The sequence below is a fragment of the Rhineura floridana genome, chromosome 1 (assembly GCF_030035675.1).
Source record: "Rhineura floridana isolate rRhiFlo1 chromosome 1, rRhiFlo1.hap2, whole genome shotgun sequence".
NCBI classification, from domain to species: Eukaryota; Metazoa; Chordata; class Lepidosauria; order Squamata; family Rhineuridae; genus Rhineura; species Rhineura floridana.
In genome coordinates, this window is record NC_084480.1 from 184,098,595 (window position 1) to 184,121,480 (window position 22,886).

The following is a 22,886-nucleotide window of genomic DNA, read 5'->3' on the forward strand; positions in this document are numbered from 1 at the left end:
CTGGTATAAATAGCATAATAAACATTAGAAGTAAAGAAGGACCGATGAGATGGAACCCTGAGAGATAATGACGACAACGATCATCAAATTTATTACCCACCCTTACCAGTAGGTCCCAGGGCAGGTCACAACAATATAAAACATATTATTAAAAACAGTTTAAAAAAATTACATTCACAACTACAGAGTATCCTAAAAACATATATCTCAAGTGTTAAAACCCAGGCTGATTCTTTAAAACCCAGGGTGATTCTGCAAGGAAGGCACTGTAGATTAAATAAGCTCTCATCCATCACTAACTTCTGTGGTCTTCTACAGGCGAAACTAGCACAACTACTCAAAACCAACCCCAGGAGTGTCTTGCCCACCATTTAACCATCAAGCCCCACAGGTTAGTTATTAGCATCTAATGACCAACATTATTGAAGGTCAAAGACCCAAGGAATCAACAGGATCCTATGTCTATGCAAAGCTCATCAGACAGAGCCACAAGCATGGTCTCAGAAACAAACAAAAAGATTAATCTTAAAAACACTAGAAGGATGAAGAATTTTACAGAAAGTTTAGTTCAAGAAGATTGCTTTGTCACAGAATAAGAGAAAAAGAGTAATTATACAGAATGGAGAAGCAAACAGCTTTATGCTACTGTTAATGGTGGTCCTTCCAAGGAAAGAGGAGAGCTCTTTAAGTCTTCACAGTTCTTTGGAAAACCTGTAAAAAATGTAGTTCTGGATTTGCCAAACTCTCCAGTAAAGAAAATGACAGACATTAATAGAAAAGCTTGTCATTATGACAAGAATACAAAAAAAGAAAGCACTGGGGAATAAATTGTTACTTCTAATTCCTAACGTTGTATTCTTTGGGTTTTACTTTTGTTTTTAAATATAGTAACAATATACATATTTGTTCAGGACTGATACTAGCAATTACCTATCTGGAAAAACAAACAACAAAAGTTGAAGATGTAGAAATGTATCTGGCGTTCTTTCCAAATAAAACCTTGTTTTGTTCAATAATCTCATCCCAATAATTCAATTGGTGTCCCTACGTCTTGTAAAAGAAAATGTGCCACAGATCTAATATTCTCCTGCTAACCATTATAAATGGATGGTACAGAGAATGCAGAGCTCTGAAGATGCTGAAAGCCTGAACATAATCTGGAAAGTCTCCTTTGTGTGATATTTTAGCAGCATTAAAATGCTGGAAAGGAAAATATAGAGGCCATGGTTAAAATGGTCAAAATATTCACCTCGGACATTTACATTCTTCCTAAACTGCAATACAGTAATCTCTTTAAAAAGAAATTATCATGAAACATTAATTTGAATCTGAAATATTAATCACAGACAAAAATAATCATAGCTGTACAATGAAGGCTATGATCCATAAACGTTCCCTGCTGCCCAGTGTTACAGTGCTCCATCTATGCCTCTGCTGTAGCTTGAGCTGAGCCCTGGCAAACTCCAGACACAACTGGGGGCAAGAGATCACAAATCTCAGGTGTCCCTGCATCTAGTTCCAACAACTACATCTCCCAGCCAGGAAATAAGACGCTGCAGACTTATGCCTCCCCAGCAGGTGTTATTACAACTGTTCCCATCAGTCACACAGAAGAATTTATTATTGTCGTGCAACATTTGGGATGTGTGATTTCCCATGCCCAAGTATACCTGGAACTTTCCAGGGCTCAGGGGCTGGTGGGTCACCTTGCAATGCTGCATGGCCATGCAGATTTCTTTTTCCACACTTCATTTTTTATTTGTTCAACATATGTTTTGTTGTAAGTATTACTAATACTCCAAAAGATTAAAAAAAGAGATTTTGCATAATATAAAATAGAGAATACAAAAAGAAGGAAATTATATCACATTCATAAAGGAAATATTAACATCCAGCTTTTCTGATCTTTTCACAGGATTACATTGGTATTGCATGATATCTAACTACACTATCCTATTATCTGAAGACGAAGATCTGGCTTGATTTTCAATTCCACAAACTTGCATCATGTGCTGGAGATGTCCAGACTTACTCTTCATTATTCATACACATAACAAAGTCATTAAAAATTGAACAAATTTTATTGCATTTTTAAAAATTAATCACAAGTAAGGAAAAAGGAAGAAGAACCCAATACAGTTCATAACATGTACAAATAAGTGGGGGGAAACCATAAAAAGGAGGAATGGTGAGGAAGGTGGACAAAGGAAACCAAGGCATTTTGCTGCCTGAATCAAAAGTCAACCCTTCTCATTCTATGCACAGAAGCTGACTGGATTGGCAACTGAACCCTACTTCAACACTGGCAATGGGACTGCTGTAATTGAGAGCATCCTCATATACACCACTTTAACAGCCATGGCTTCTCCCAAAGAACCCTGGAAACTGGATGCTGGCCTCAGACACCTAGAGTTCCGAGTACTCTTAACAAACAACAGTTCCAAGGATTCTCCATCATGGTTAAAGTGGTATAAGAGTGCTTTAAATGTATAGTGTGGATGTGAGATAGCTTAGGGAACAGAGAACAGGATGGGTAGCAGGCTAGCTTAGGGAGCTCAGGTCAGGTCTTGTTGTGACACACAACTCTATCTTGCCAGCACTCCCTCCCTTCCCCTCCAGCATCTACTAACTTGCACAGGTGCCTCACTCTGGCTAAAAGTAGGTGGATTGTGATATTCCAGGTGCATGGGATGAAAAAAGCAATATACAGCAAACCGTTGCCTATAGGAACGTAGGAAGCTACCTTATACTAAGTCAGACCACTGGGCATGTTCTATTGAGCATAAGTCTCAATAAAAGCTGAGCAAAGGTCTTCATTTTTGTCCTCTTTGCACTCATGTCAATACCTTGCCAACATAAATTGGGACAAAGGGTGCAAATCATTGTTGTGGCATTGTCTTCTCTTTCTGATGTTGGATAAATATGCTAAGCCATCCCTGTTGCCCGCACGAGTCACTGTTTATGACGGCCATGCAGATTTATTGAGTGAGCATGGTCTTTGCAGTTAATTACAGCTGTGAGTATAAAGTGAATTATTAATAACAACTGCAACGTTATAGAATATGAATCTAACGTGCAAATGCTAAAAGCAAAGAAAACATATTTATAATGAATATGCTTCACTCACTGACGTCTCCTGATATGAATGAAACTGGTTAATCCTAATGAATTTATACTGACAGCCCATCCTCAGGACTCAAGAATTTGGTCATGTTAGGTAATGAAACTGAGGAGGAAATATCATGAAAATCTTCGTGACCAGTCATGAGAAAGACACAATGGGCAAAATAGGCAGGGGGAGTAAAAATTTCTTGTAAGGCCATCATTATGAATAAGGGGGAAATTGCTCAGTACTGTAGTTCAAAACTCAGCTGAGGTTGCAAATGTTCTGGTAGAATACATGCCCAGCATAAAGGTTATTCTAATTATGACTGATAATGTTTGAGAGAATAGTGATGAATGTTTGTGTTATGAAAACTAATGGTAATGTTTCCAAGAATTCACAAATACCATTAGGTTATTATGGTCAAATCCCAACTTTCTCTGCTGCAGTGTTTATAACAGGATGCGCGAAGAGAAGCTACAGGATGTGGAGATGAAATGTATGGAATAATCTGGGTTGAAATGTTGGGAAGAGCCACCAAAATAAAATAAAATTCTACTGAAGATAACTATGACAAGCATATTGTTATGAATCCCAGCTATACCCTTTGTCAGGCAAATATGGCCCATCTGTTCAATCACAACTGATAATCTTGGGACCCTCTTCTGATCCAACTGCAGTTTCCAGACCATTTTCAAAGTCAATCGCACTTAACGCAGAACACAGGAAGCTGCTTTGTACTGAGTCAGACCATTGGTCCATCTAGCTCAGTCCTGTCTGACTGGCAGAGTTTCAGACAGGAGACATTCCCAGGGCTATCTGGAGGAGATTATGATTTAGACTTGTTAGTCACTTGTTACACAGGGGTCTCCAAATGACTTACAGCATTTTTAGAAATATAAGCATAACTAAAACACATCACAATATCAATACATTCATACAAAAACACATGCAACTCACAATTCATGCTGAACTCCATTTTTCAGTCTTCTCCAGGACAGAAGTGTGAATTGCCTATAGAAAGTAATGGAGACATCGGGGATTTTAGTGTAACTGTTATAGGGCATCAGCATGTTTCCCTCCTGCAGCACCCAGCCCACAGTAACAGTTCTTTCTGACTGTGGTATTTTTGTGTTAAAAAAAAAAAATAGAATGAATTTCTTTGTTATTTTTAAATTGCTCAGACACAAGGCCAAAACAGATCATTATCTACCTGTTGCACAGGCTGGGGGTAGATAACGGTGTCTGAAAGGAAGTAGTCTATGACTGCTCAGTAATGTAGCCCAGAGCCGGCTGCAGAGAGCAGCTAGGTTGGGCCACAGGCTGCTGCCGCCCAGAGGGGCCCCTGAAGGGGCCCTCCTTAGGGTGGGAGGGTAGCACTCCCATTCCGCAATCTGTGGCAGCTCCTGAATCTGCTGTGGATTGAGAGGGAGATCGCAGACATCCTCCCATACAGACAGCGTGGGCCTCAATAAGCCTGCACACATGCCTTACCTACCTCTTCCATAGCTGTGAATGTCGTGTGCACTGCAACCACATGCCTACCATCAACCAAGATGATGGCAGGGTCTTCCCTAAGAGGCTGACATTCCTGCTGCCATCTTGGTTGATGGCAGGCAGGCATGCATATGTAGTGTGCACGGCATTCACAGTGATGGTAGAGGTAGGTGGGATCTGCGGACAGGTGCCCCGGACCTGGGGCAGGCTGATGCCCAAGGGCCCAGTCATACCTGGTGCTAGCCTTGACGCAGCCCACTGGGTTTTTTTGCAGTTAAGAGGTGATGTGAATAGTAGAGATCTAAAGGAACCAGGAACTCTGTTGGCTCCTTCTGCCAACTGAACCCTGATTTATCAGGCAGCTGTAATCTAGGCAGCAATGTGCATTTGACATCAGTTTGGAAGGAGGAGGAAGTGAGATCAAGGCAGAGAGATGTTGGTGGCAGAAACAGTGGTCCGTCTAGGACCTGGAGATTTGGGCTCTTGGCCTAGCGGCCTTAAGACGGGTCCCTGAGCACTGAGGCTCATGCAAAACTCAGAGACCTGGGAACACTAGGCAAAAATACATAGGGTCTGCCAGGGTAGGGAAACTGAAGTTTTAGTTGAGATAACTCTAGATGCATTGCATAGGCTTGCTGTACATGCTGACATGGAGATGCCTTGGTCAGATCAGGGTTCAAATCATTGCTCAGCCATGAAGCTCACTGGGTGACTTTGGGTCAGCCACTGTCTCTCAGTCTAACCTACCTCACAGGGCTGTTGTCACCTGGAACTCTGTGGAAGAAAGATGGGGTATACATGAAATTAAAAAATGGTTCATTCTCTTGGAGCAGGTATTTCAAATGCCTAACCTGAGTGAAATACTCCACCACCCCTGTGAGTAGGGTTGCCAGGCTCAGTGCCTGAGACTGATCCTGTATCTTTAGGAGAAGAGAAAGTCAGCCGAGTGCAGCTGTTCTTGCAACACTGTAATGGGAAAACCACAAGGTGGAATTCTCCCTTCCCCCTGCACAACTTTTAAAGATACAGAAGACCTCTTCGTTGCCAGGCCTGGCCTCCAAGAGGTCTTCTGTATCTTTAAAAGTTGTTCAGGGAGAAGGGAGAATTCCACCTTGTGGTTTTTCCCATTACAGTGTTGCAAGAACACCTGCACTTGGCTGACTTTGTCTTCTCCTAAAGATACAGGATCAGTCTCAGGCCCTGAACCTGGCAACCCTACCTGTGAGTTTGGCCACTCTTTTGTGCAATGAGCCCAACTAGTACTAGAGGGAAATCATTTAAGAGACAGGCAAGCTGAGACACAAATGCCGCCTTCCCTGGATAACGAGGTACCACCAGGTAGAGTGCAATTCTACAAGTACTTACATAATTTAGGTTGCAATCCAATACACACTTACTTGGGAGTAAGTCCCATTGAACCCACTGGAGCTTACTTCTGAGTAGATATGTATTGGATTGCCGCCTTAACCAGAAATGCTTTCATTTTCTGACTTCTTCAGAAAAGCTACATACATACTGAGGAGAATCCAATTAAGGATAATAATCTAAGACCCTCATCCTCACCATAAATATATTTCTTGAATGTAATTCTTCTCATTCAGTGGGATTTACTGTCTAGTAAATATGCTTAAGATTGCTGCCTCTACTTCCTCTTAATGAAGAGGGAAGCAGACTAAAGGATTACTGAACTAAGTACAGTTCATTAAAAAAACCTTAAAGTACCAAAGGAAAAAAAGATTCTCAAAGGGACATTTAAAGAGGGAGAAAAATATATTCTTTATTTACAAATGCTAGAAGCCTCAAAGCCAAGTTGACTGTGTTACAATTCCTAGCACTAAAAGAGAGTATCGAGTGTGTTTACTTTTTAGCCTCTCTCCTTCTGTATTTATGTTAATATCTGTTTACTCTTCTTATGCAAGAGAATGTAGAAGAGAGGCATTTGTACTGTGAATGAACATTCTGGGTAATATAGGCTTTATATTCACATTTCACATCACAAACCAACTGAAGCAACATCTACTTTATGCAGTCTCATCTGGCAGATAAGTGAAATATCTAAGGAATGCAGGATATACATTCTATGGTAAGCATATAGGCTATACTGGAGGTGGCATGGCATTGTATTTTTTTTGTGAACTTTCCAGTAAGTTAGAACACTTCAAAAGCACAAATATATCCACTGAATCATTACGGGTAGAAATTCCAGACTTAACCCAGGCCATAAATATTGTAGGAGTTGCATATTTTGCTTTTTTGACCCTGTTAGCCCTGAGATTTTTTTTAAATTACTTATTTTCCTCCTCAGATTGACTGCAGCAGATAAAGGACTTCCAATCATCATGGTACCCATGCCATTGGATCAAAGCCTTTTTCTGTCAAGATCGTGTGTTGATCGCGGTGCGCAGATCTCCCCACATAAAACAAATTCAAGCACAGGCGTCTTCCATAACAAAAGTCCCATGGCAATCGGCAAATGGCGACGGGGCAGGCCTGTGAAATCCAGAAGCCCCTAGTCATGGACTGGTATATTGGCAGTGGATACAGATTCAGACGGATCCATATCGGTCATGAGTGATCGCAAGAAGGGGCACAAGACTGAGACATAATGTATAAATAGATACAGTAAATGACTGTGTCATGGAAATGACGAGAGATGACTATTGATTCATTTTTTCTAAGTGATGCCATTGTGTTGCAATTGTTAGAAAATAAAAAAGATCTTAGTAACTGTGCCTCCCACTAGTTCATTTCTTTAGTAAATTATTATGCTATAACTTGTGTGTTGCCAACATGTCAGCAAAGTGGCCAATTAGGACTTGCTTGATGTAAGTGTCTCTGAGAACATTGCAAGTTTTCTGTTAATAATATGTATTTTAGCAGCTTTGCATGCACAATATACCTTTGTGAGTTACAACAGCTGGTAATCATTTTTTAAAAGGCACACCAGTGTCACATACTCACTTTGGGTGTCTGTTTTTGTTAAAGCCTTTCAATTACTGTTTTTTTCTGATGGCTATATCCATAGTTAAACCAAATGACCAGAATTTAAGATGACACAGTCCACCAGTCCATCCAACTGAAACTCCTAGAGGTCAAATACTAACAATGGACAGGTCCCAGTCAAAGTTAAGCTCTTTTAAGACCCAATTATTTTAGTGAGAAATATTTAAGCATATAGTTAACTCTCCAACTGAAATAAATGGGATTTTAAAATGCTTATTGCTGGATTACACCCTCTGACTTTTGAAAGGCTTTGTGGAAAAAGGAAACATTACACAGAAAATTAACCCTGCTGGAGAAACTACAATGTTATATATTTTACCTCTAATTGTTGGTGAGAAGTAACACAGCATAAACATCTTTACCAATGTTCCGTTCAGGATTCAGGGAAGCTGTGGTGATGTTCTGAAACAAGAGATAATTATGAAGTTCCGTACAGTTAGGATGCTTAAAATAAGTGGTATTTCCATATGTGGGTGGGTGAGGAGTAATTATTTTAAATTTAAAATAAAAGACATTTGGCTATTTTAGCTGTTGAGTTGAATAGTCATGATTTACAGTCCATTTTATAGTTGTTATGATTGTTGCCAAAGCATGCACCTTTCCAAATTGTTCAAGGCAGCTCTGTAGCCAGCCTTCCTTGTTAGGTTGGCAGCCACATTTCTAGGTGGGGCATTTTAGGGGGAGAGGAGCATAGCTCCAGCCAACCCCCCCCCCGGTGGAGAAGATGTGAGGGCCAGGCTAGGGAAAGGGGAAGGTGGTGACCTTCCTTGTCACTCCTCTTCCATCCAAAGTGTGTGTTGACTTACATGAATGAAGTTTAATCTGTTGAGTTGTCTCACCCTTTTTAGAGAGATCCCCAAGAATACCAGACTCAGAGGCTTGACTTTGCCTACAGCTGCAGCTCTCTTTCACCTGTGGTCTGTCCCTGTGAACATGTGCTTCTTTGATAAGTGAGCTCCTCAGCTTGGCTTTGATACTGCATTACATACTTCAGTTTTAGATTCCACCCAAAAAACAAATTTGTCCATATTACAAGTTTAGGGAAAGGCAGAAAGAAAACAAATACTTTAGGGTGTTTGTTAACGTCCTCCTTGAGAGAACCCTCCTTCTAGTCTTGTTTCTGTTAGATTTTCTTTCCTGTTGGACAATCAAGGGAAAACCTTTTAAGTGGCTGCTGCATAAAGGACTAACTAAGCGATTGGATTTTTTTTTTTAATGGTGATTGGGTTGATTTTTCTTTACAGAAACCTGAAAATTTTTCACGCCAGGCTGCATATATTGGGAAAATCAGAAATTAGGCTTGAGTTACAGCCTAGGTGGCCAGCCAGCCAGGGAGCTAACTGTAGTGTATACAGCAATATTTCTATTCCTCTAGGGCTGTTTTCATCCTTTGCCACCAAGTACTCAAGAAAAAAAAATAGCCACTATGATTGTGAGTACAGTGAGTACTTTAAAATAGTAAGGGTTAGCCATTTTTCCAGATCACTTTTAAGTTATATCTGTATTTCACACTTTAGCAATAAGCATGCAATCCTGTTTTACTTATTATAAAAAATGCAGAATAAACAAACTCTTACTTTTTACTGGAGGCAAACAAATATGCTTCTTCATTGATGGCTCGATAGAGAACACAAATGAAACTGAAAAGCAGAACAAACGAAAGTCCAAGGGGTAGAGTCTAACTCTAGCCATTATACAAAGTTCTAATATTTAACTCTTCAAGAGTCATTTAGGATCACTTATGTAATTATAGGGTGATTGTGATAATGAAAAATCCACCCTTAGTCAGGGAAAGATTAAGCTTTTGTTGGGCCCTTGCCCTGCCTTATTCACTAAATTTTTCAGAGGGTCCTATTCATATATTGCTCCTGGTCTTAAAACAACCTACCATTCTTTAAATGGAGATTGTCGTCTGTCATGTCACAAATTAAAAATACAATTTCAAAACAAAATTCCAGGGGCGCAGTGCTCCCATTTGCTCCCTCCTAGCTACAGGCCTGATTCAAGGGTGTCAATACTGGATACAAGGCAGCTAGGATATTGAGGTATATCACAATAAAAGAGACTGGAGCCCATTGGAAATCATGGGATGGCAGAGATAGTAGGGAACCTGGTTCTAAAACACAGGAAACTAGTTTATACTATGTCCATCTACCAGGCCACTATCATCCACTCTGACTGGCAACAATTCCCTAGGGTCTCAGGCAGAGGTACATTCTTTCTGATCCTTGTAGGTAGCGATGCTGTTGTTGTCATCATCTGCCTTCAAGACAATTCCAACTTATGGTGCCCCTATGAATCCGCGACCTCCAATAGCATCTGTCATGAACCACCCTGTTCAGATCTTGTAAATTCAGGTGTGTGGCTTCTTTTATGGAATCAATCCATCTCTTGTTTGGTCGTCCTCTTTTTCTACTCCCTTCTGTTTTCCCCAGCATTATTGTCTTTTCTACTGAATCATGTCTTCTCATTATGTGTCCAAAGTATGATAATCTGTTTCATCATTTTAGCTTCTAATGATAGTTCTGGTTTAATTTATCCTAACACCCAATTATTTATCTTATTCACGGTCAAATGGTATCTGCAAAGCTCTTCTCCAACACCACATTTCAAATGAGTTGGTTTTTCTCTTATCCACTTTTTTCACTGTCCAACTTTCACATCCATACATAGAGATTGGGAATACCATGGTCTGAATGATCCTGACTTGAGTGTTCAGTGATACATCTTTGCATTTGAGGACCTTTTCTAGTTCTCTCACAGCTGCCCTCCCCAGTTCTAGCCTTCTTTTGATTTCTGGACTCTTGTCTCCATTTTGGTGAGTGACTGTGCCAAGGTATTGATAATCCTTGACAAGTTCAATGTCCTCGTAGTTAGCTTTAAAGTTCCATAAATCTTCTGTTGTCATTACTTTAGTCTTCCTGATGTTCAGCTGTAGTTCTGCTTTTGTGCTTTCCTCTTTAACTTTCAACAGCATTCATTTCAAATCATTACTGGTTTCTGCTAGTGTTATGGTATCATCTGCATATCTTAAATTATTGATATTCCTCCCTCCAATTTTCACACCTCCTTCATCTTGGTCCAATCCCGCTTTCCATATGATATGTTCTGCATATAGATTAAACAAATAGGGTGATAAAATACACCTGTCTCACACCCTTTCCCATTGGGAACCAGTTTGTTTCTCTATATTCTGCCCTTACAGTAACCTCTTCTCCAGAGTATAGGTTGTGCTTTAGGACAATCAGATGTTGTGGCACCCCATGTTTTTTTTTAAGCATTCCATAGTTTTTCATGATCTACATCAGTGGTTCTTAACCTGGGGTGCACGCACCCCTGGAGGTGCAAGACACTTTTTCTAGGGGTGCGAGGCGTTATTCAAGAGATTTTAAAAATTCATTTAAACAGAAGCAGAAAATTAACTATACAACCAAAGATTTTGGAAAACTGTCATTTATCTTAGCTAAGTTAGGCTAAAACACACATTAAAATAAAATTACATTAAAATAAAATAAAAAATGAACGGTATTTTTTCAGGGGGTGCGAGAGCATATTTTGGAAATCCAAGGGGTGCTGGCAGTGGAAAAGGTTAAGAACCACTGATCTACACAATCAAAGGCTTTGCTGTAATCTATAAAGCAAGGGTGATTTTCTTCTGAAATTCCTTGGTCCGTTCCATTACCCGACGTATGTTTGCGACATGATCTCTGGTACCTCTTCCTTTTCTAAATCCAGCTTGGACATCTGGCGTTTCTCACTCCATATATGGTAAGAGCCTTTATTGCAGAATCTTGAGCATTACTTTACCTGCATGGGATATTAAGGCAATAGTTCAATAATTACTGCATTCCTGGGATCCCCTTTCTTTGGAATTAGGATACACATTGAACACTTCCAGTCTGTGGGCCATTGTTTAGTTTTCCATATTTGTTGAGAATTTTTTGTCAAAATTTGGACAGATTCAGTCTCAGTAACTTGTAGCAATTGGTATTCCATCTGTTCCTAGTGATTTGTTTCTTCCAAGAATTTTAAGAACAGCTTTCACCTCACATTCTCAAATTTCTGGTTCTTCATCATACGGTTTCTCCATTAATGAATCTGTCATCCTTGCATCTCTTTTATATAGTTTGTCAATGTATTGCTTCCATCTTTCTTTTATTTTATCTTGGTCAGTCAGTGTGTTCCCTTGTTGATTATTCAACATCCCTACTCTTGGTTTAAATTTCCCTTTAATTCTGGAATAGGGCTCTTGTTCTACCTGTTTTGTTGTCCTCTTCTATTTCTGTACAATAACTATTGTAATAGTTCTCTTAGTCCCCAGGTACTACTCACTGTATTATTGCATTTAGGGTTCTGACCGTGTTTCTATCTCCTTTTGCTTTTGCTTTCCTTCTCTCTTTTAAGAGTTTGTTCAGTCATCCATTGAGGTCTTTCCTTCTTTTTAACTAGAGGTATTGTCTTTTTGCACTCTTCCCTGATAATGTAACTAGAGAGATACTAGGGGTTAAACCAGAGCTTGGAAAAGTTACTTTTTTGAACTACAACTCCCATCAGCCCAATCCAGTGGCCATGCTGCCTGGGGCTGATGGGAGCTGTAGTTCAAAAAAAGTAACTTTTCAAAGCTGTGGGTTAAACCTGGGATCTTCTGCATGCAATGCATGTGCTCTGCCACTGACCTATGTAATCAGTTTGATCAAGACATAAGTACAATGGAAAATAGGAACTGGGCAAGGTCACATCTGTACCATACATTTAAAACACTATTAATAGTCATGGTTTCCCCCAAAAGAATCCTGGGAACTGTAGTTTGTTAAGGGTGTTGAGAGTTGTTAGGAAACTCCTGTTTGTCTCATATAGCTACAATTACCAGAGTGGTTTAACAATCAATCTTTCTTCCCAGGGAACTCTGGAATAGTAGCTCTGCCAGGGGAATAAGGGCTTTCTACCAACTCTCAGCACCCCTAACAAGCTAGAGTTTCCAGGATTCTTTGGAGGAAGCCATGACTGTTAAGTGGTACAATAGTGCTTTAAATGTATGGCGTGGATGTGGCTTCACTTAGGAAGTACAGAGATCAGGCATCAGGCAATCTATCCAAGGGGAGGGTCAGAGAACTGTAAAGTAGGGAACACAGGCTGAACACCACACAAGGAATTTAGGGACAAAATCTAGAAGTATTTATGATCAGACCAGGTCAGGAGGAATCAATGGGGCTAGTAGGGCAGGGCTGAACCATGCCAAGTACAGTCTTACTTTTCCTTTATTACGCAGGCAACACCACCACTCAGAGGCTCCCATAATCCAAGTAAACCCTGAAGATACCTTGCTCTGGGATGTTCTAGAGAGGTTACTGTGATGCGTCCTTCCCTGGCTCTCCCTGTCAGGTTCCTACCTGCTCGTGGTTACTGCCTGTCTCTAGGCACCACCAGGGACTCCACCAGTCCGGACCGCTCTCTCTTATGGTTTCTCTCCCCGCTCTAGCACAGATCTCAACAGATCCCCCTGCTAGGCAACCACCAGTAACGTCCCAATACTAGTATTCCCAGAGACTCTGAATACTGGTATTGTTATTCTCTTCACCGCTGCCACCATTTGTTACAGTTCCCCTTCAGCCTTGGTCATTACCTTACCCTCCCTTCTGGTCTGTGAAACCCCAGCCAAGGATCAGGCCTTTGGTAAACCAAATTAAGTATTTATTACAGATAACAAAGCTAACAAGATTAACAAGATTTCTTCTTAAGGCACATAAGCATATGGTTTTACTCAATACTAATCCGAACTCCACCTCCCTCCTGGCAAACAACTCTCTAAACCCCACCAACCAACCCACTCAGTTCTCTTCTCCCCCCCCCCGATTCCACTCTCACTCTTCCTTTTATACATTCAGCCATTTTAAACACTCAGCCAATCATCTCGCATTCTACTGCCCATTCACTCCCCCTCCTCTTTCACTCCACTTTCCATGTATCTTCTAAAACAACAACACTTACCATATATACATTAATATAGGAACATCACATTTCCCCCCCTTAAACAACAGCAGAGTATTATTCCTGTTCCAGGATTTATACGTCGCGTTAACAAATAAAAGTCTCTATGGGGAAAATGTCTTTCTTTGTTCCTCTGTCTGGTCACGTCACTGTAGTCCCAGCCACTTGCCTGGAAAGTCCATCGGCCAGTACATTGTCCTTGCCTTTTATGAACTGGAAGTCCACTTGATAGTCCTGTAGGGCCCAGGACCACCTCTGCAGCATAGTGTTATGGTTTTTCATAGTCTGCAACCATAACAAGGCCCGATGATCCGTAGTCACTGTGAATCTTCGTCCCCACACGTATGGGCGCAACTTGTTCAGTCCCCACATGACCGCTAGGCACTCCTTCTGGACCGACGAATAGTTTTTCTCCCTCAGCGTCAGCTTGCGACTCAGGTACGCCACTGGATGTCTGGTGCCTTCTCTCTCCTGTAGCAAGACGACTCCCAGCGCCAGGTCCGACGCATCTGTAGCCACGATGAATGGTTGCTCATAGTCTGGTGCTATTAATATGGGTCCTTGGCACAAGGCTTGCTTCAGTACATCAAAAGCCTTCTGACATTCATCCGTCCATACCACACGCTCAGAACACTTCTTCTTTGTTAATTCATGCAAGGGGGTTGCTATTTCCCCAAAATTTCTCACAAACTTCCTATAAAATCTAGCCACACCCAGAAATGCCCTTACTTGTTTTTTGGTTAAGGGGATCGGCCACGCTTGTATTGCCTCCACCTTGCTCCATAAGGGGGTGATTTTCCCACTCCCCACCTTATGTCCTAAATAGATTACTTCCTTTAGTCCAAACTGGCATTTCTTAGCTTTTATTGTGAGGCCTGCTTTTCTTAAGGCCTCCAATACTGTTGTCAGGTGTTGGACATGCTCAGGCACTGACTTGCTAAAAATGGCTACGTCATCGATATAGGCCACTGCAAAATCTGACATGCCTCGCAACACAGTATTGATTAGCCTCTGAAATGAACTTGGTGAGTTCCTTAGTCCCATGGGTAAGGTCAAAAACTCATATAACCCATCTGGTGTACTGAAGGCAGTTTTGGCTCTGGATTGCTCGTCTAGTTCCATTTGCCAAAATCCTTTACAGAGATCTAGTGTAGAGATAATGGTTGCTGCCCCCAATAACTCTAACATTGCGTCTACCCTAGGCATAGGATACGCATCTGGGACAGTAATTTTATTGATTAGCCGATAATCAATGCAAAACCTGGTCGTTCCATCTTTTTTCGGAACCAGGACAATACTTGAGGCCCAGGGACTGATGGATTCCCTGATCACTCCTAATTCCAGCATATCTTCCACCTCCTTTTTGATCTCATTCAAAACTTTCCCATTCGCACGGTACGGAACAGATCTGATTGGGGCATGATCTCCAGTATCAATGGAATGTATAACTATACTGGTTCAGCCAGGTTTGTTGCTAAAGAGATTCCTATAGGTTTTCAAAACTCTCAGAATCTCTTCTTTTACTTCCTCCTCTACCTCCTCTGACCATTCCACTTGATCTACCCCTCCTTTGTCTTTGCTTTCCTGTACCAAATCTGGAAGTTCAGGCCCACTTCCCTCAGGGAATAAGGTAACTTGCAACACCTTTGCATCCCTGGTATGGTAAGGCTTTAACATATTTACATGAACCACTTTGCTTTTGTTTAATTGGTCTGGGGTGATTACATATGTCACTGTGTCAAGCCTTTCTCTGATGGTATATGGTCCTTCCCAGTTAGCCTGTAATTTGTCATGTTTCCTGGGTATGAACGCCATAACCATATCTCCCACACCATACACACGTTCCCTGGCTGTTCTGTCATACCAGTAACGTTGCTTCTGCTGAGCTTGACTCAAATTCTCTTTCACCACTTCCATCATTTGTTTCACTGGTTCACATTCATCCTTTCTCTCAGCAGGCATCCACAGTCTATATAAAATCCCATTGTCACACACAACTTGATTCCTCAGTTTGTCAGTGAAAGGAATCTGTTGGGTCAGGGCTTGTTCCTTTATCTGCTTCAAACTTATATCTTTATGCAGCTCTTCCCTGAATTGATCTGCTTCTTCCCCAGAGACCACTTGATACAGTTTGTCTCCTTCAGCAGGCCTGCTAGTGGTTGCTATGGTGACCTAAGGCTGGTTAACAGATTCCACCGTTTGTTTCAGCCCCCCTTAATATGGCTTCTTTTCCTCTGCAAAGTTGCTGTCTGGTCACTACATAGATCTTTCCTTGGGCGCCCATTACATCCCTTCCCAGTATTACTGGTTCTTGTTGCTGGGATTAATGCCTACTTTATATCGGCCCTCTCGGCCTCTCCAAGTCATATCCACCAGGGCCACAGGCAAACTTTCTGGTTGACCTCTCACTCCTTGGATAGTCACAGTTTCCTGAGGTAATATTACCTCAAATTTTATTAAATCTGGCCTCAGTAATGTCTGAGCGGCACCAGTATCAAGCAATGCCCAATAATTTGCCCCTTGTACACTCACTTCCTCTCTCAGACTTGAATCAAGGTCTGTTACTTCTGTCCAGTTTATCTGGCAGAACTGAACCTTTTTTGCTGTTTCTAAAGCCTTGGGCTCTGTTTTCACTGTCCTTGTCTGAGCAGGATTACTAATGGGGTTGGCAACCTCACATTGAAAACGTAGGTGCCCCGGTCTACCACATTTGTAGCATAATTTCTCCTCACTTTTAGGGTACACAGATCCACTCTGGGGTGTCCTGTGCCCTTCAGATTTTAATGGAGGACTCACTCGCTGTGGTACCACATCCCTTCTGCCAGCATTATATGGTCTGGGTTTAAAATCTCTTGATGTTTTCCCCACCCAGCCAGTTCTGTTGGAGGCGAAGTGATCCGCCATCTCTGCGGCCTCCTGCACCGATGTAGGGGAACGGTCTTTGACCAGGAGCCTTATTTCTGGTGGTAACTGATGGTATAATTGATCCAATATCATGAGGTTTTTCACCTCCTCCACAGACTGAGCTTTTGCACTTGTCAACCATTTCCCAAATATGTCCATCAATTTTGCCCCCAGCTCCACGAAAGACCTCCCTGTCTGTATCTGGCAGTTTCTGAAAAGCTTTCTAAAATAATCAGGCCCCAGTCTGAATCTTTTAAACACTGCTTCTTTGAATTCAGCATAGGTGACGGGCCTGTCTGAGGGGAAATATTAGTATACCTCAGCCAATTCCCCTTTAATCAGGTTTGATAAATACTGCATGTATTTATCTTCAGGTAGCCCCCACAACTGAGCTGCTTTTTCAAAGGTGCTGAGGTAAATTTGAGGATCTTGACCAGGCTCATAGACAGCAAAGTCCTTTGGAGTAATTTTTATTTTTGCTCCATCTCTGTCCTTTCTTGTTTCATCAGAATGAAACTTCTCTCTTTCAAATTTTAACTTTTCTACTTGTAATTCGGCATCCACTGCTCGTTGCTTCTCCCTCTCCTCAAACCCCATTCTCATTCTCTCAGTTTCCATCTTCAACTTCTCAGCTTCCATCCTCAATCTCTCAGCTTCCAACTCTCGCTGTTTATCTTTTTCCTCAGCCTCAAAGACCCGCTGCTTTTCTTTCTCATCAGCCTCCCTCCTCAATCTCTCAGCTTCCAACTCCCTCTGCTTGTCTTTTTCCTCAGCCTCCCATCTTAACTTCTCTCTCAAGTACTCTATATAAGCGGGATTGCTTAAATATCCTTCTGGGGTCTCTTCTCTGACAGGTTGTTTTTGCTGGGCAGTTGCAAATCCTATAAGTGCTACCCTCAATTTATCTACCCCTTTACCCTCGTGAGGTAAATTGAATGTTATGCACTTCTCCACCAGCTCCTCTCTTTTCATTTTTATATATTCAGCCATGGTGTTTGAGTTCACTCACTCTTTGCCACACACTCTTTGCCAGTCACTCTCACAAGAAATCTTGTTTTGTTATTTCTGTTTGCCACACCACTGTATCTGGATTCTCTGTTGTTCATATCCCACCGCTACTGCCACCACGTGTGATGTGTCCTTCCCTGGCTCTCCCTGTCAGGTTCCTACCTGCTCGTGGTTACTGCCAGTCTCTAGGCACCACCAGGGACTCCACCAGTCCGGACCGCTCTCTCTTATGGTTTCTCTCCCCGCTCTAGCACAGATCTCAACAGATCCCCCTGCTAGGCAACCACCAGTAACGTCCCAATACTAGTATTCCCAGAGACTCTGAATACTGGTATTGTTATTCTCTTCACCGCTGCCACCATTTGTTACAGTTCCCCTTCAGTCTTGGTCATTACCTTACCCTCCCTTCTGGTCTGTGAAACCCCAGCCAAGGATCAGGCCTTTGGTAAACCAAATTAAGTATTTATTACAGATAACAAAGCTAACAAGATTAACAAGATTTCTTCTTAAGGCACATAAGCATATGGTTTTACTCAATACTAATCCGAACTCCACCTCCCTCCTGGCAAACAACTCTCTAAACCCCACCAACCAACCCACTCAGTTCTCTTCTCCCCCCCCCCCCCGATTCCACTCTCACTCTTCCTTTTATACATTCAGCCATTTTAAACACTCAGCCAATCATCTCGCATTCTACTGCCCATTCACTCCCCCTCCTCTTTCACTCCACTTACCATGTATCTTCTAAAACAACAACACTTACCATATATACATTAATATAGGAACATCACAGTTACCGTGTAATTTTTCTCAACACAAGATTGAAACATAGTTCAGGCTAATTTCTGAACTGCTACACCTAGAGATAACACAGTGCTGACAACCAAATAAAAATATGAGTTACCTAGCATTAACACTGCAAATGACAGAGTGGTGTAGTGGTTAAAGTGATTAGGATCTGGAACACCATAGTTCAAGCCTTTCCCCTACTCAGCTGTCTATTTGAGCACTTTTCAGTTTGGCCATTCCCCATCCTCCAGTCCCAAATCAAATCAAACCAAATGTTAGATCACAAACTATCAAAAGCAGTCCCCAGCTAGAGACCTTAAAGACCCAACAGGGCTGTCATGAGAATAAAATGATATTATCCGTATTTATGCATCTTGGAGCTCCTTGGAGGAAGAGGTAGATACCTAGACAGACAAATATTAAAAGATGCTCACACTCCAGTTTATTGGGAAGAAAATACTGTTATCAATTTGGAAAACGCCCAGTACTTTTTCATACTTTGTGTTTTATTTCTCTGTATTCCATTATTATCATTAACTTTTGTATACTTTAATTTCCATGAAATAAGTGAATAAGAGCCCAGAAGATACAGATTACACAGAACACATTTACAAGGACACCTACCCTGACAATCATCGCAGCCTGGTTCTTCACCGGTACTTAACGCAGCTTTCGCATCACACATGCGCAAAATGCTGTAGCCATCCTTACCACGTGGGCTCCAGGGTAGACGCTTTTGTCTCATTCCCCCCCCCGTTCCCCCTTCAAGTAAGGCCCGGCCAAAGGAGGTGGGAGGAAGTGCGATGGGACTCAATGCTTATTGGTTCTTAGCAGCTCTCGTGACACAAAACTACATCCTGATTCGTTGTTTTGGGGCTCTGCCTCTCTGCTCGAAAGCCCGGTTTGCTGGTCTGTGGCTCCGCACCGGGCGAGAAAGAGGTATCCTGTCTCTATGTGTGAGGGAGGAAAATAGGTAGCTCATGAGGCGGGCAAGGCCTCGCGGTACGGTGTGGTGTGTAGGGTAAGTGCGTTTTCCCGAAGAGCCCCTTCGTCCCCGCCCGCTCCTTTTGCCTTGGTGACGGGAGGGGCTCAGGCGGTATCCCCCATCTCGAGGGAAGATGTATGTGCGTGAAAAGCTTCCGGCTCGCGCTCGTTTGGGGGGTGTCGATTCTCTGGCGGACGCGAAATGGTCAGTGGCGGCCATCATCTCATGTCCTCAATCCATCAGTCTGCACCCCCCCGCCTCGCAATCGAGAGATGGTGGCGGAGCTGGCCGGCAACTCAGGTCCGCGGGTGTGAAGCTGCCCTCGGCTGGTTAAGTGTGGAAGGAGGAAGCTGGGTGTAAAAACCACCATAGACAAAGGTAGTCTATCTCTGGATACTATATGCTGGAGACAAAGAAGATGAGAGGGGCCCCCCGCTATATGCTGGGTTCTTCTGGTGACCCCAGAGGCATCTGACTGGACTAGTTGGGCCTTTGGTTTTAATCAGCAAGACAATTCTTATGTAAAGGGTGGCAGGGCTCCTACGGTATCTTTTAAGTAGTTGCGTAGGAGAGGAATTCCGGCAGGTGCAGCAGCTTTGATCGCCTCCGCATGGCAAGCTGTGACCTGCAGAACTGGTGAAGGTGTACTGGAGTTCTCCTTTGCAGCCGGTCCCGCTGGGGGTGGAGGGACCATAATTCCTGAACTATTATTACCGTTCTTGCTGATGAGCCTGTAGTCATGACCCACATACCCAATTGTCTCTGTCCTTTTACAAAGTGCTGCCTATCTTGTCTGCCTTCCTTATCTGCTGTTCACCTGAGATCAGTATTAAAAACTATTGAAGCATGAGGTAGAAAAGAGCCGATGCACCCACCACCAGTAAAAACTGAGGACTTCTTGATCCTCTGAACAGGCTGTAGGCTTCACCACTCTTACACAGTGTGACTACTGAATAAATGAGCATAAGTTGATGTGGAAGAGTCACAGATTTGTGCGGATGCTACAAGTGCCGCCCTGGGCTCCTTCTGGGAGGAAGGGCGGGATATATATCAATAAATAAATCATTGCTGTAATTGAGTTTTAAAAATCTTTTATGAACAAGGATAGAGAAGTCAAAGAGACATGGTCACACACAAGCGACAAACCTTTCTTGTGTGAAATATTTCTTTTTAATACTTTTTTTTACACATTTTGTAGAATTATGTAAACTTATAGTGACTGTAAAACAATATACCGTCATAAAAAGAAAAACAATTCTGATTAACAAGGGAGGGGAAAGAGGTGGGGGAGACGGCAGGGCCCAAAATCCTTGCAGAAGTATTAACAAACACCTACAATTCTTTTTTTCCATTTCACAGGCAAGCATGTCCATTCAAAAAGACATGAAATAGTCTTTCAATGAGAGTTCATTAAGATCTTTTAATTTTACCATAGTAGTTACTACTAGGCTCTCTGGAACTAGTCATATTGCATTGCTAGGTATAGTATATCAGCAATATGAAAAATACTGCATTCTTGTTTGCTGTCTGAAGTCATGAAAGGAGACACATTAAAAGCAGTTGGGTGATATTTTTCAAATAAAATATTACAGAATAGTGAGCAAACATTCTGAGTTTTCTAGAACTCTTCATCAGTGTGCATATTACACAAGGCGGGGGTAGGGAGAAGAGTGGAATAGGACGAGACAAAAAATAACAGATATACACTTACTGTTGAAGCCATAGGGTCTGCATCTAGATTCTGTCTCAACATAAAAATTACAGACTAATCCAATAGTCTGCAGTCTCCATCTTGAGCCCAAGTAAGGATGCAGACTTTATAGCTTCAACATCCAGCCAGTTTTTAAATTCCCCTTTTGACAATTTTGTCTGCTTTGTGGAACATCCAGCTTGATTAAGAGACCTCATTATTTTGTGACATTTTGGTTACTCATTATTTTGTGACATTTTAGTTGGTGTTAAGGTATGGCCAAACTGGATTTTGTGAACAGTTTGCATGCATCTAGTTTCTCCTTGGCATCTATTAAACTACATCAGTTCTTCACTATGTGTCTAGACAAAACTTAATGACATTCCTTTTTCTAGTGTAACATACTATGTTATTACTGGCGGTAATCACCTGTTAAGCTCAATAGCCTGGGACCTTCATGCTTTAATTTTTGGCTGTGCCTTCACATGTATGACCCTTCTCACTGCTGTTAAGATAGGCGTGGGGAACTTGTGGTCCTCCAGACGTTGATGGATGACAGTTCCCATAATCCCTAACCATGCTGGCTTGGGCTGATGGGAGTCCAACAACATTTAACGTTGCTTTTAATGTTTAGTTTTAATGTATTTTAAGGTCTTTTTATGATGTTTTAAAGTGTTTTTAGCATTTCTGTTTGCCGCCCTGGGCTCCTGCTGGAAGGGCGGGATATAAATCAAATAATAAATAAACAAACGTATGAAGGGCCATAGGTTCTTCTCACAAGGTTAAATTGCTGAGGGTGTCAGACAAGGTCTCTTTGCTATCACAGAACTGAGATCTTACCGTTCATTCCCTATAGAGGTCCAATACAGCCTCAATCCTCTTAAAGTTTTAGAAGAGTAATAAAGATCTACTTTGTTTCAATATGGGAAGTGGGTGTATATGTATAATTTTGTGTGCTTCCTTCATATTTAATTTTTAAAGGATTGTGTTATTTTAAGCATTAATGTATTCTGAATCTCTTTAAGCTTCTCATGCTAGAAAGGCAGTCTAAACATTAACACATTTTTGACAAAAATCTGGATTTTTTAATTGAAACTAACTTTTCAGTGGAATGTCTGTTTGTTCTTGGAAATCTTTAAGGACTATATAATGCTGATAGTACCATAGACCTGGATGCAGCAGTAAGTCAGAATTAACAGTAAAATAAGTAACTTTTGCCAGCAGGGCTGGGTCCAGGCATGCCGGGGCCCTTGGGCATCAGCTTGCCCTGGGCCCCGGCGTGTGTGTGCACACACGCATCCCCCCACCTACCTGTCTCCTATCTTTTACCATTGCCCTTAACAAAGATGGCGGCCGCGGTTTCCCTAAGGGGATGACGCCTCTGCCACCATCTTTGTTGATGGCACGTGTGCGTGCTACGCGCACGCATCTCTGCCATCAACTAAGATGGCGGCAGGGGCTTCAGTACCTCAGGGAAACCGTGGCCGCCATCTTCGTTAAGGGCAATTGTAAAAGACGGGACAGGTAGGTGGGGGGGGCTGCAGATCGCAGGAGGGGAGCGGAGGGGCGGCTGAGGGCCCCCCCGTAGCTCCAGGGGCCCTCGGGCCAGTGCCCCACCTGGCCGCCCTTTAGAACCGACCCTGTTTGCCAGTTTCTTATCCTCTCATGCATAAAAAATAGTGAATTAATTCTCTGAACATGGTTCTTCTGTATGTAGCCAAAACAGTACTATCAGTGCAAAAGATATATCTGCAGGTTGTGTGTTGGTGGTAAACTTAGAAGTTTGCAGAAGTACAAAGATCTTTAGGAAAATACTCTGAAGGGGAGAAAAAAATCCCAAAACAGCTCAATCAGGACGGAGCATATTTAGTGGGTATGGAATACTGACTGGCAGTTTTGGGAGAAAGAAACTGAAAACC

At 42.1% G+C, this 22,886-nt stretch overlaps 1 protein-coding gene and 1 long non-coding RNA gene across 5 annotated transcripts in view; one reads left to right on the forward strand and one right to left on the reverse strand.

Moving 5' to 3' along the window:
* On the reverse strand, positions 1-19,063 carry LOC133366153 (uncharacterized). 2 transcript variants are annotated; one of them, XR_009758357.1, is made up of 6 exons: positions 18,917-19,063; positions 9,181-9,243; positions 7,923-8,005; positions 5,348-5,374; positions 4,064-4,117; positions 1-711 (listed from the first exon to the last, which is right to left on the reverse strand). It is a non-coding gene; the product is annotated as an uncharacterized LOC133366153 (long non-coding RNA). The 2 variants fall into 2 exon arrangements; XR_009758358.1 differs by lacking the exon at positions 9,181-9,243.
* Positions 19,033-22,886, forward strand: part of SLC39A6 (solute carrier family 39 member 6) — an 18,396-nt gene continuing 14,542 nt past the window's right edge. Inside the window, exon 1 of one of the 3 annotated variants that reach the window (XM_061588882.1) lies at positions 19,033-19,231. The gene's annotated coding sequence lies outside the window, so the exon portion shown is untranslated. The other 2 variants (XM_061588870.1, XM_061588878.1) reach the window with 2 other exon arrangements.